The 12,061-nt window shown below is 48.2% G+C and overlaps 1 protein-coding gene across 3 annotated transcripts in view; it reads right to left on the reverse strand.

The window, feature by feature from the left end:
* Nucleotides 1–12,061, reverse strand: part of klu (zinc finger protein klumpfuss) — a 346,064-nt gene that overhangs the window by 193,406 nt on the left and 140,597 nt on the right. The gene's annotated exons all lie outside the window — the stretch shown is intronic.

Below are 12,061 nucleotides of genomic sequence, written 5' to 3' on the forward strand. Positions count from 1 at the left end.
AAAGTGCAGCTGCAGATGATCGGGGCCACCTCCTTCCCTCTTAGGTTGGCGCGTGCCATCCCCCTGCCTCCTATCTCCCCCTATTTTTTTTATTTTCTTTCCTTTTGAAAGGAGCTCCAGGTAAAAGACGCGTGTACGTTACGAGGGCTGTTGCGTAACGTACGTTCGACGTACCTGCTAGGAACGCACAAAAAAAACCTGGAGGTCTAACCTAGCTCACCGCTCGCGGAAGCGCGCCCTTTAAACGTACCATTAACCGTTTGCCCTACGATGTCGTGACAATGCAGAAGAAGATCTCGAAAGTTGACAAAACTAAATGTGTTTCGACATTTGTCAAATGACAAATTAACTATTATTTTTCTGTTATCAATCCATCTGTTTTAAAATGGACGTGTATGTAGATGAAAATAAAAAGTCCCTTTGTTTCTAGTGACAAAGAAAATGAATCAGGAGAGCACTTATTCGATTCGGTCAATTATTCGATTATGTTCAAATTTAAAACTGAAATTAGTTCGACTGTGATTCTTGAAACTCGTCTGATATTTCTACGTAATTTTTTGTGCAGTTAAATTTTCGCTTCGAAAAGTTATTCCCCTAAACCGTTATTGCTCCGTATTAAATGTAACCTAACGAGCGTGTTAAGTCTAACTTCCTATGTATCATCCTTTCCAGAAATTTACACGAATACACACACGGTCGAGGGAACAGCATGAAGGAACTCGTCTGTTAATACTCGAAGATCGAGCGAGTCCGTTCCAACCAAGCTGGTTCCGATCCCCTTCAACCGTCCGTTGCGACGTATCGACGCAGAAGAATCGCGCCAACGATTCCTCGTCAAGGCTAGTAAAAAAAAATCGACTCGCACCACGCGTCCTCTACCCACCGTTCCATCAACGGATTTCAAGCTTCCAAGGGACGCGTGCCAAAATCGGAAGTCCGCCAGGCAGGGAGACAGGCTTCCTGAGCCTTCGAGGGAGAAAAAAGAAAAAAGGAATATGACGGGACGACAACGGAGAGAGAAACAGCTGAGGCGCGTTTGAATCGCGTCGCGCGCGTGTACCGAAGGCATTCGCCAACGGTTCAGGCTCGAATTCGACGTATAAAAGAATCTCGTCCCGTGCCTTCCTTGCTTTCAGGCTGTTCTTATATTATATTCTCTGCCCCTACGGTCGGATCTTCTACCCTCTTAGCTTCTTCTTGCTAGATAAGCGCGGGAACGAGAGGAACACGTGCCACGATGCATTGGGATGGAATGTATATTCTGTGAACGGAACAAGAAACATCCTAGCTTTTCTGTCACTTTATGTTTCTTTCCTTAGTAACGATTTATCCTCTAAATTTATGGCAACTGAAAATGAAACACGAGTAATGGTAACTGTATAAGAAGAAAGAAGTGATGTTCAATGATTAAATAAGAAAAAGTGCTTATTAGGTTAAAACAAAGTCGTAAGATTAAATGGTCTTCATCGGTACGATTTGGATTTTTTAATAGTTTATTATGTGCGAAAATGATATACGATTTCAACATTTTATAGATGTCCAATATTACATTATACAGCGATGAATAAATGTTCTGTTGAGGAAAAAAATGCGACAGTTGCGTGGTCTTTGAATCGCCGAAGGTAAATAATGAAATGTCTTTTCTATTTTAATTTATGCACGACAGTTATGAAAATTCACATAAGGAGCGACTGTTTACAATTGATGCTGACGATGAATCTGGCGGCAATTAATCGGCGTTCGTGAATTTTGACGAAAGGTTGCCATCGAGGGCGCGGTTTACACTTCTCGCACTGACAGGAAGATGAAGCGAGAACTGCGTCCCGGTATTCCAAAACTAATAATCTCCGTAAACGATACTAATAGCCTACACGCATCACCGTCCGCTCCTAATATAATTAACATCCGAAAAAGAAACAACCGGCGGGCCTGACCGCGGCGCGATGATCCCACATTACCGTACAACAGAATCCCCGACATAATTACGACATCATTAGCAGTCACGGGCTCAAAATACACCGCCGATGATCGGTAGCAGAGGACAGGCGAGGCGGAATTAGGAAAGTTGGTTTATGAGACAGTCACACGGTGGAGAAATAGTCAAACTTCATTCCGATTAAATTACATTTTAATTGGATCAGATTACGGAATTCAATATTCCAAAAGAGAAGAGAATTTATCGAATTCCTTATGAAAGTTTCAATAATAATCAAGTTCTTACTTGAGTCTGGTGTCTACAAGTCATTTCATGAAAATTAATATTAGTATAAATATATAATTCCTATTAAGCTAAATGGAGAACAGTGCAATGAAGATTGCATGTCTATTCTAGAAATTTGTTCAACTCTGCATATATATTAACCAGGTAAAAGTAGATAGAGCAACAAAGCAGACTGACACTAAATTAAACTTAGTAATTTTCTATGTATAAATTACTTTGATATTAGAATTGGTAAGGGGCACTATCTAAAGCCTATCGAATTCATTTTGACGAACGCTAACGAGAAAGGAGGAGTAGCAGAGAGATACCGAACAAGAATGAGAAGAAGGAGAAGAGGAGGAAGAAGAGAAAGAAAAAGAAGAAGCAGAAGAAGAAGAAGAAGAAGAAGAAAACAGAGAACAAGGAGAAAAAGAAGATAAAGTGTAAGTATATGTCGGGCGCGCAGAGAACGGTCCAGCATTGCGATTTCATTTTCACAGGTAGCGCATATCTTGCAACATTGTCTCGCCGATATGGAAATTGCATTTAACAGCGCAGTGATTCCTAGATGAGATAATGATCAATCGTAAAATTGTATCCAGTCGAACGAGTTCTTACTCGCTTTACCGCGCGAACAGAAGCGGCCGCGAGCGCGAACTCGGCCCGGTAACGACAGTCCGCGGATTTATTTTTAAACCGTCCGTTGGTAAACGGCCCGATATATGATCGGGCCAAGAGACAGTGACAGACCGGTGTGTGCCGCTTTGCGAAATCTTGCGCAAACGTAATCGAAACGGTGTTCGACGGGGCGGAATGATGTTTCGTGGCTCTATAGGTGTCTCGCCTAAGAAGCCGGCCGAGTCCGTTCCAGCTCTCGGTGAACGTTGCCTATCAGTTCCCGGACACCTCGGGACAGTCGATCCTAATTGCCGGTGAAACCGGGTATCCTGCCGACCACGAAAAACAACGACGAAGGAGTAGGAGAGCCAAAGAGGGGGACGGATTGATGGACAGTCACGCTTGCTGTCGGTCGCCGCCCTGTTACCGAGTGGCTGGCTACGATCCTCGTCGATCGCGCAACGCGCGCCGCGTGTGTTTTCTGTTCGAATCTCATTACCATACGAAATGAACCATGCGTGCCCCCGAGGGACCCGCGTTCATCTACCAAACCTACGCGCGGACGACCTTTTCAAAGTCTCCTGCTGGCTTTTCCCCTCCAACAAACCCATACGTGGCGGGTACGCACGAAAATCGACCGAGCAGGTACGAGGCAGATGCGATCTCCTAACCGTTCGAGAGCTAGAAAAGATACGTCTTGATTCTTAGGTTCAATGGGCGACAGGTCTCTTAACGTATCCGTTTGTATGAACACATCCTAGAAGGTACGCTAGGATACTCGCCAGAAAATAGATATCGCGCGTCGACAACAGGCGCAGCTGATGGTTACGTTACGCCAACAGATTTCCGGCTCGTGAATATTCCACCTGAATACATCCCTGATTTTTCGAAAGAGTCGATTGGCCTAGTTTCGATCGCATAATCAATGCAACGGATGTTAGATATATCGTCGGTGGAGTCTATACGCATTGAATCATTGAGACCCACGAATAGGTAAAAGATCTTTGAATTCCGAGTCGTTCGATTTTTCGGTTAAGGCGTTTGCGTGGTGTCAAGATACCCTTTGGAACAGAAAGGGTTAAACCTGCCTATCAAGCTGGCGAAGTTACTACGGAGATCCGTGAGACACCCTATACATACAGCTCACCTTTGATAAAACAGCTATAGTCGGTTCTGAGTTTAGTCCGTGATTCAAGTTTCTAATCGTATTCCCTTTTCTACCATCGCGAGAAATCCCATTCAGCGATTCGCGGAACGAATCCACCCGAGAACAATAATTCGCCGTCATTTCCGAAAAGGAGCAAAACTATTTTACGCCGGTGCCCGAGCCACTTTACGCGTCGTGGACTACTTAAGGCGACCCGAGCCTCTCGTTAAATCAGCCGAGCCAGTAATTTTCATAAACCGTCGAAGCTCCATAAAAGGATCCCCACGGCAGATATCCTCGATCCGCGTATCCTTATCACCCTATCTTCCGCATCTCGGGCCGCTCCACCGTCCACCGTTATCATTCTTTCGTCCTTATCTCGCGTCGTCACCTATTTACGGTAACGGCGCGCGTTGCACACGTGAACAAACGAGTACATTATCTTCTAACACGCGTATCGAGTATTCGCTATTAATCCGGCTCCTTAACGAGTATGAGGAGAGGGTGGGAGTATCGGCGGGTGAGACACGATAACAAAAATTCGCTCGCGTATCGTCCGCGACTGAATGGACAGCACAAGTAATGCAGGTCTACCTGTTTTCCAGTTTTCCATTGTCTAATGAATTTTCATCTGATTTTCGATTCTTTACGTACTACTCGTCGATACACGTAACCAATCGAAACTATAAACTCGCCAACCAGTAACACTAAAACTACTTAGTTTACTACAATTACTATGCAATCATACAAATTTTAACAATAAACTTTTCTCCTTCGTATACCTATTATAACATACAGCTGAAGCTATTTTCGAAATCAATTCCAACGTTTAACACTTTTGAGATATCAATAACCGCAAAATAGAACGACCAAAACCAGTCATTTCACCGAGTGCAGTTGTTGCAGCGTCCAGTCGCGGACAGAGTACGTTTTCTCACCGTGGCGTCGTTCGTTTCGGCAACGAACGGTGTCAATCCCGCGAAATCCTGTGTCGGACCCGCGGCACTCTCGAAAAATTATCTGCCGCGCGCCGCGTTACGGCGTCCAAACCACCGCGGCGCGGCGCGATATCCCGTTTATAACCGTCCAATCAGATCGGGATATTATCTCGGCAATATACAGCATCGTGGACGCCGATTGGACCGAGCCCACGCACTGCAATCGTCTCATATGCATATCTGCACGCTTAATAGTTAATGGTCCGCCTCGTTGTACCGCTCTGTCTGCATCTCCCCCCACCCCGTGACCGGGAACACGGGCCCCATCCCCACCACTCGAGCGGTAATGCGCCAGGCCGATCGGGCCCTGCTTGAGCGAGCGTCCGCCGTCCGGTGACAGCCGGCCGGGCAGCATCGACGACCGCGCGGCCGATCGAGATCGATATAATCGGGCCGTCGCTATCGGCGGACCACCGTAGCTCCGCCATTAGCTTCATTACCGCCTTTCCACGTAGCAGACTCGCCGCGGCGCGCGATAAAACGCGACCGGCCACTCAAAACGATCGCCCCGGAACCTGTAATTATACGCCGGGTCGACTTTCGATGTTGCGCCGTTTACAGCCAATCGAATTCGGCGTCGACGCGACTCGTTCTCGGCAGGGAGAGAACGGCAGCGGTATACCCAGCCGCGTTGGAATTAGCTGGCCGCGAGGCGAGAATGTAAAGATTATCGATACTCTCGACCGTGTCGCCGTGTCCCGAATGGATATTTGTTTGGTTTGTCCACTCGTCACACTTTCGGAGTGCCTTAACCTCGAACAATTTATTGGTTTCGCGTACGTTTTGTAAACCAGTGGCGATTTTTTCCCTTCTTGAACGTGGAAACGTTGGTTTTTGTATTATTTTTGTACCCTTTAATATGCGAATCGACCAAATTACTGGTTTATGAGTTTCGAACGAATACTCAGCTCGAGATAACGAAGGTCTATATTGCAAATTTGTAGAATTCTATCGGTTTGTTCGTTTAACCGATCCTCGTTCCTAATCGTTCCTTCGCACACCGATTTCGAAGGAAAGTTCCGTGGAAACAACTCACTTCCTTTGCGAACGAATGCATCTTGCTTGCCGAAGGTTCACGTTTATTTTGCGATGAAAATACTCTGGAGTACGGTTCGCTTCGCGAGCAGGAGGGCGGGTGGGAAAATCAAAGATCGCGCGAGTTTGGTGCGCGGATGGGCCAATCCAGAGCACCCCGGTGAATCAAAGTGATTAGGATGTGCGCGGTTCTATCTTTAGTCGCGAAAACAACCACCAGCATACCGATTCAAAGGGTTAATCCCGCAGACCGGCTGATCCATCAAGCTTTAATCTACCGTTAACCCCCGAACAGCCGTTCCAGGAATATCCGGAATGTCGTTTGATCGGACAAAGAGAAAGAAACGCGTGAAACGCGAACGTGGGAGGAGGGAAAGGGGGTTCGACGTTGAATGGTGTCCAGCTCGGAATTAAATTCATTCACCGGCGGGATTACCGGGAATCGGTGGATTATGGCCCGTTGAAAAACCGAATCTCGGCCGATGCCCGACCCGGGGAACAATTAACGAGCCAAAAGGCCCCGCGACACTATCCCGAATCTTTCGCGCTGCTTTCCTGTAGGCCTAATTTTAGCCCGATTCCCGACTTAGTAAAATATCTGCGAACACAATCGCTCGTCTCGGTGGCATCGCTCAACGTCCAACGTTACAAGGCCCGATGGCTAGACTGCGTTCGTCCCTTGTCACCGATGAAGGAGGTTAGCTGCGTTAAACGGGCACGGTTGCGTAAGGCTGAACCCTGAGCACGCGGCAGGGTCGGGGCGAAGTTTCTCGGAATGAAACGAAAGAAGAAGGAAACCTACTCGTTCCGCGAAAGGACAGTTTTTTACTTTGGTTATCGGCGTTCGCTGAGAAGAGACTGCATCGCTCAACCGATAGAAAGAACTAATCGTGTTTCGATGCAAAAAGAGATATTACACTCTACTTTGCCACTGTTCGATCGAATATCATTAAACTCTGGATTCCTCAGGTTCGTTCGGTGATACGATTTGACAAGATGTTTATTTTACTTACATTTCATTTCCGTTTGATGATGAGTACAACTCTTAATCAATGAGACAAGCTTATGGTTATAACATAATATCATTCAATGATTATCATTTCAACGAGCAAATTATCGAACGTATACGTAAACGTCTTCACGTTCGATCGAAAGAGCGATTGTCATCGTTTCGTTTGCAAGTTCAACGAAAAAAAGAAGCTCACAGAACAAGTGAATAAAATTCTTGGGTACGCGCGTGCCCCCAACACGTACCGCAAACACGGTTGCAATTTATTAGGAGCTGCATTAGAGCACTCGGTGGCCGGGCGGCGGTCGGCGGTATAATTCCCTCGGTGGATATTCTCATTATTCTCAGGCAATTATAATCCCCGATGCGCCGAGGCGTCGAGGCTATATTAATTCGCGGCGACGCCGTCTGAGAATGTACCATGCGTTCAACCGGGGGCCGCGCTGGACCAGCGGAGATCGCAAATTTTCGCCAATGAAAACCTGCATTCTTCCGTAATGTTCCGGCCGCGACCGATCCCGCCGCGGAATGATTTAGGGACGCTCCCGCCTCTCTCTGGCGCGCCCCTGCCACCCCGCCTCACGCGGAATCCTGCTAAACCACGGCCAGTTAGCATCCGTCACCCGTTCGCCGGAAACTAATCCCCGCGAGGCGGGGCGCGCGTTCTAACGAGCTTCGTTAACAGCTCTAACGATCAACGCTCGGACCACAGCGACAGGAAAAGAAACGAAGATCGCGGTGGATCTGATGCTTTCACGGTCTGAGAGGTTATAGTCGTTAGGGGGTAAGCCGTGTCCAATAGTAAAATCAGCGGATAGATAATGTTTCGCCGTCATTGCAGCTGGCTTTATACGAATTAGCATCAACAATATTGGTATTTACATACAGCACCAACGAGTTTTTAATGATAAAACCAGCTGTAACAATGGCGAAACGTTACGGATACAATAACGTTCCTATTGGAAACTTTGAAAAACGTCGAGTGTGACTATAAATGAAAATCAACTGCACTTTCCAAGTCCACGATCACATGATTTTCTATTGAATTTCAAACTTCATGGAAATTCCAGTCTGTTCCAGCCCCAATGGCCGAGTCCATAGAAATCGATATCTGCAGAAAAATCCACGATCTAACGATAATAGATAATAATCATACCAAAACGAAAGAAGACGAACGGAACGTATGCACCGAGAGGTATCGCGTGAAAGCGATCCAGGCGCTATTAGCGTGATAGTCCTGATTCAGCGTGTAAAACGATGTTATAATATTTAATCCTGATAATGCAGACCCATAAAATAGAAAATGCTCATACGGTTATTTTATTACGCATGAAACCGGAGTATTTCATGGGGCTCGGTGAAAGTAGGCTTTCCCATTACAGCGGCCAGGGATACGCACAAAGTGATCAACAAATTAGTTCCAATTAAGTGTGCGCGATCAGACGATAGGCGAATTAACAAGCGGACACAGATTCCGTTATCGATCGCTAGAATTATCGACTGTTGACGTTGATTCCGCGGCGACAGTTATTGGTCTCTTGAGCGCACAATGTTAAGAGCACTGTGACACGAAAATCTAATCGAACGATCTTCGTTATGAATAATAATCCGAGCGCCGCGATGGGCTGAGTGTATGCGCCAGCAGACGCGTTTTGTGTCACGCGAAAAAGGACAATCCATTCCCGGCGGGATAACGCGAACAGGATCTGGAACGCATCTCGAGTGTCGCCGGGACATTATCGTTCGTCCTTCGAGAACGCCCGTGACTGCCTGCCTACGCAGGCGCGGGTACCCGTTTCGCGATTGGATGAACGGCCCGCTTTAATCGCGGAGGAACCTGGTTCCACGTTATCCGTCCGCGTTCTTTATCTTCCCTTTTTCCTTCTCTCTCCCCGCTGACAAATGAGCAGCACGCCCCCTCCTCGTTAAACGTCGCTCCTCCAGCGGGAGCACCAGCAACATCGAACTCGGGAGTATATACCCGTCACGGGATCGCTGATGTCCGAACGCGTCGGTTAACGAGTCGCCGACGCTCCCGGTAAGGACTATTATGATTCAAAGGAGAATCTAATGGGCGCGTGCGTCGCGGTCTACGTAGGAACTCGCTTCGTCGATTGAACGTGCGGAGGATATGCTAAGCGTAGGTTAAACGAGACGAATCTGATGGTTTTCTCTTTAGCGTTGAAGATGCGAAGATACCGAAAGGTTATTGATGAAAAGTGGATAAGAATTTTGATGTCTTTAACCCTTATCACTTCAACTGGCAATAATGCTGCCAAGTTTAAACTAGTATTCTACACTAACCGGCAGTATCACTGCCAGAATCTTGCAATTCTTTATTAATGCGTTTGGAGTTGGTTACACAACATTCTATAATATTCCGGAAGCGGTAAGAGTTAAATTTCAGGACTAAGAAAGGAGGAATAGAAATATAATTTGTGATTATATCGCACCCTGCGATGCGATTCGCTTTGGACTATTCTATGTTTCGCGACAAATCTTCGAGGATAAGGTCGCCTTTATCTATTTTCCTCTTCGTTCCTCATAGATCCGTGGATATTCTTTTTAACGATCTACGGGAGATGGTAAAAATGAGAACATATAGTAACTCTAACGACAAAATCTCCGACAAACCACTTCGTGTTTATGCGATTGGTCTACCAGAAAACTGCCAAGCTCAAATGATAGCATTTAATTCACTGCACTCGTCGCAAGGACCATCGAGTATCATCGCGTGAAATCTGTCGTATACTTCCGGCCCGGTAACATGACTTCGTCCATTTTCACCCACGCCGAGCATCAGCGGTCGCCGTCAAGACAGAGAGCTAATCTAGCGGGAGCGAACGTCATCGATAGGTTGCAGGATACTTGGTATTATGCGGACAAGGCAGACCGCGGCCAGCAGATATTAGCGGATGGAAGGACTCGCGGCGAGCGAACGAGGGTCGATATTAATCTACATCCAGCGCCGCGGCGAGGGACGGCCGCGCATTCATCATCTTTATTTTAACCACACGACCGGCTGGCCGGTATATCTGACTGCGATCTGCGCTAATAACATTCGCGTTATGAATGGCGTGCGCGATCCCTGAAACACCATGAGCATTAATCCGTTGGCCGGACGCGTATCGAGAATCGCGGGCGAGCAACGTCGTCGGCCGACGGAGGAAAGAAGCTCGAGTCCGGGGGATACGTCTTTGTAACAGCGCGGACCGGGAACAGGCCGGTTTTATCGGTAGGAACTCCTTGCTAATCGACACTAAATCATTAAGACCGGTTACAAAGTAATTGGTAATATTAGATAGAAACAGTTAGATTTATTTTCGACAATGTTACAGTTTTGCGATACTTCCGATAAGAGGGTCATCCTTCATTTTCATTTGAAACCTCCAACTCTCTTACATTCATAGATATATTCAACGTGTAATTAATAGCATTCAAAGCGACCGTTTCAAGAAGCAATCCTACGTCTTGTATTCAATTTCATCGCCGATTCCTTGTTCTACCATTCGTAAAAGCTTTCAACGGTCTCCACGAATACTTACTCTCCATTAGTCCTCGGTGGGCAATCAAAATGGGGGAGCGGCGAGATGACGAATGGCGGGCGGCGAGCGTACCAGCGAAAACGACGGTAACGAGGAAATTAGCTAACCGGGGAAGCCGCGAGTCGTGCCTCGGCGTCGAATCGAAGAGCCGATCGCGAATCACCGCCTGGGCGAGGGCGGGGTCCGCGATGAAACCGTAGATTCGAGGGAACGAGCGGCCACGGCGGGTAGGTAAATGTCGAGGCCGAAGAAAAGCGGCTGAGCGTCGGCCCCGTGGCGGTTCCGCGCGTCATTAATCTGCCGTTATCCGTTAGATTCATCGAGTTCGATAGAAATTTCCGCGGTCCGCGGCGCGGGGCACCGCCCCGACCACCGGTATAAATTGACTCCTCTAAACTTAGACTGTCTCCCGTCCTATCACAACGGCGAATAATCCCAACGTAATTAAAAATACGGCCCGAGCGCGGATGTCCATACATCATATCGATCCTCTTATCATTTATTCACGATAACGATCGCTCCGGCACGTTACGACGAAGGTTCCCGCATCCCGGCGCCGCTACGAAAACCGGGCAACCTGTCGCCGCGTTGGCCAAGGGTGTGGTCGACCGGGGAAAGAGAAATACCGATACGGACGGCCGTTAATGAGGGAAGTAATCGAGCCCGGCTTCCACGGAGCCAGGAGGGGCAAGCGGGCACCGGGACCATCCGTCAGTTCGCGTCGACGAGAAAAGAAAGGGGAGGACGCTGGACGACGAGGAGCAAAGAAAATCTGAGAAGAAGAAGCGAGACCGTGGAAAAAGGAGAACGTGATGGAAAAAAGCGAGAAGAAAAACGGACAAGAATGGAGGAACGCTGCTCGTTCGGAGATAAAGACGCGACGACACGCGGCGCAGGAGACAGTCGAAAATGGGGGGAGGGCAGCGGTGGGCTGAACGCGCCCAGCTAAATTAGTCCGCGTGAAAATCGCGCGATCTATTCTGCCCGCGCGGGGCTCTTTCTTTCCTCGCACCAACGTGTCCCGAAATAATTGGCAAAAGAAAGCCCTGGACCGCCTCTACCATTCCCGACGGACAATGTGAATTATTCGAGTCGGCGGCGTAGGGTAGGAGTAGAGCGCCGCGTATGTTACGTCGTCGCCCCAGACGCCCCCTCCCGCAGCCGTGCCGGCCACGTACCGAGCCATCGGAGAGACGCTGCGACGAGGGGATAGGCCACGAGCAAAACGAGACGGGCCCCTCTATTGAGCAGCCGAGGAAAATCGCTTCCACGCTCTCCATTCAGTGGAGAATGCATTAGCCGCCGTCTCCCTCTCGTCAGGGATGTGGACGAGGCCAGCAGGAAGAAGGCTGCCGCCGTGCTCGCGCGACACGCCGCGGCTACTCGCCGTTGAATAGGCCCCGCCGCATCCCGAACAAATCGAAAATAGCACGGTTCCTTGACGATCGGAGGAAAATAGACGTTCCTACGGCCGGAGTACGCTCTGATAGGCGTCGAACGTGGCTTGCG

Source organism: Nomia melanderi, chromosome 7 (genome assembly GCF_051020985.1).
Source record: "Nomia melanderi isolate GNS246 chromosome 7, iyNomMela1, whole genome shotgun sequence".
NCBI classification, from domain to species: domain Eukaryota; kingdom Metazoa; phylum Arthropoda; class Insecta; order Hymenoptera; family Halictidae; genus Nomia; species Nomia melanderi.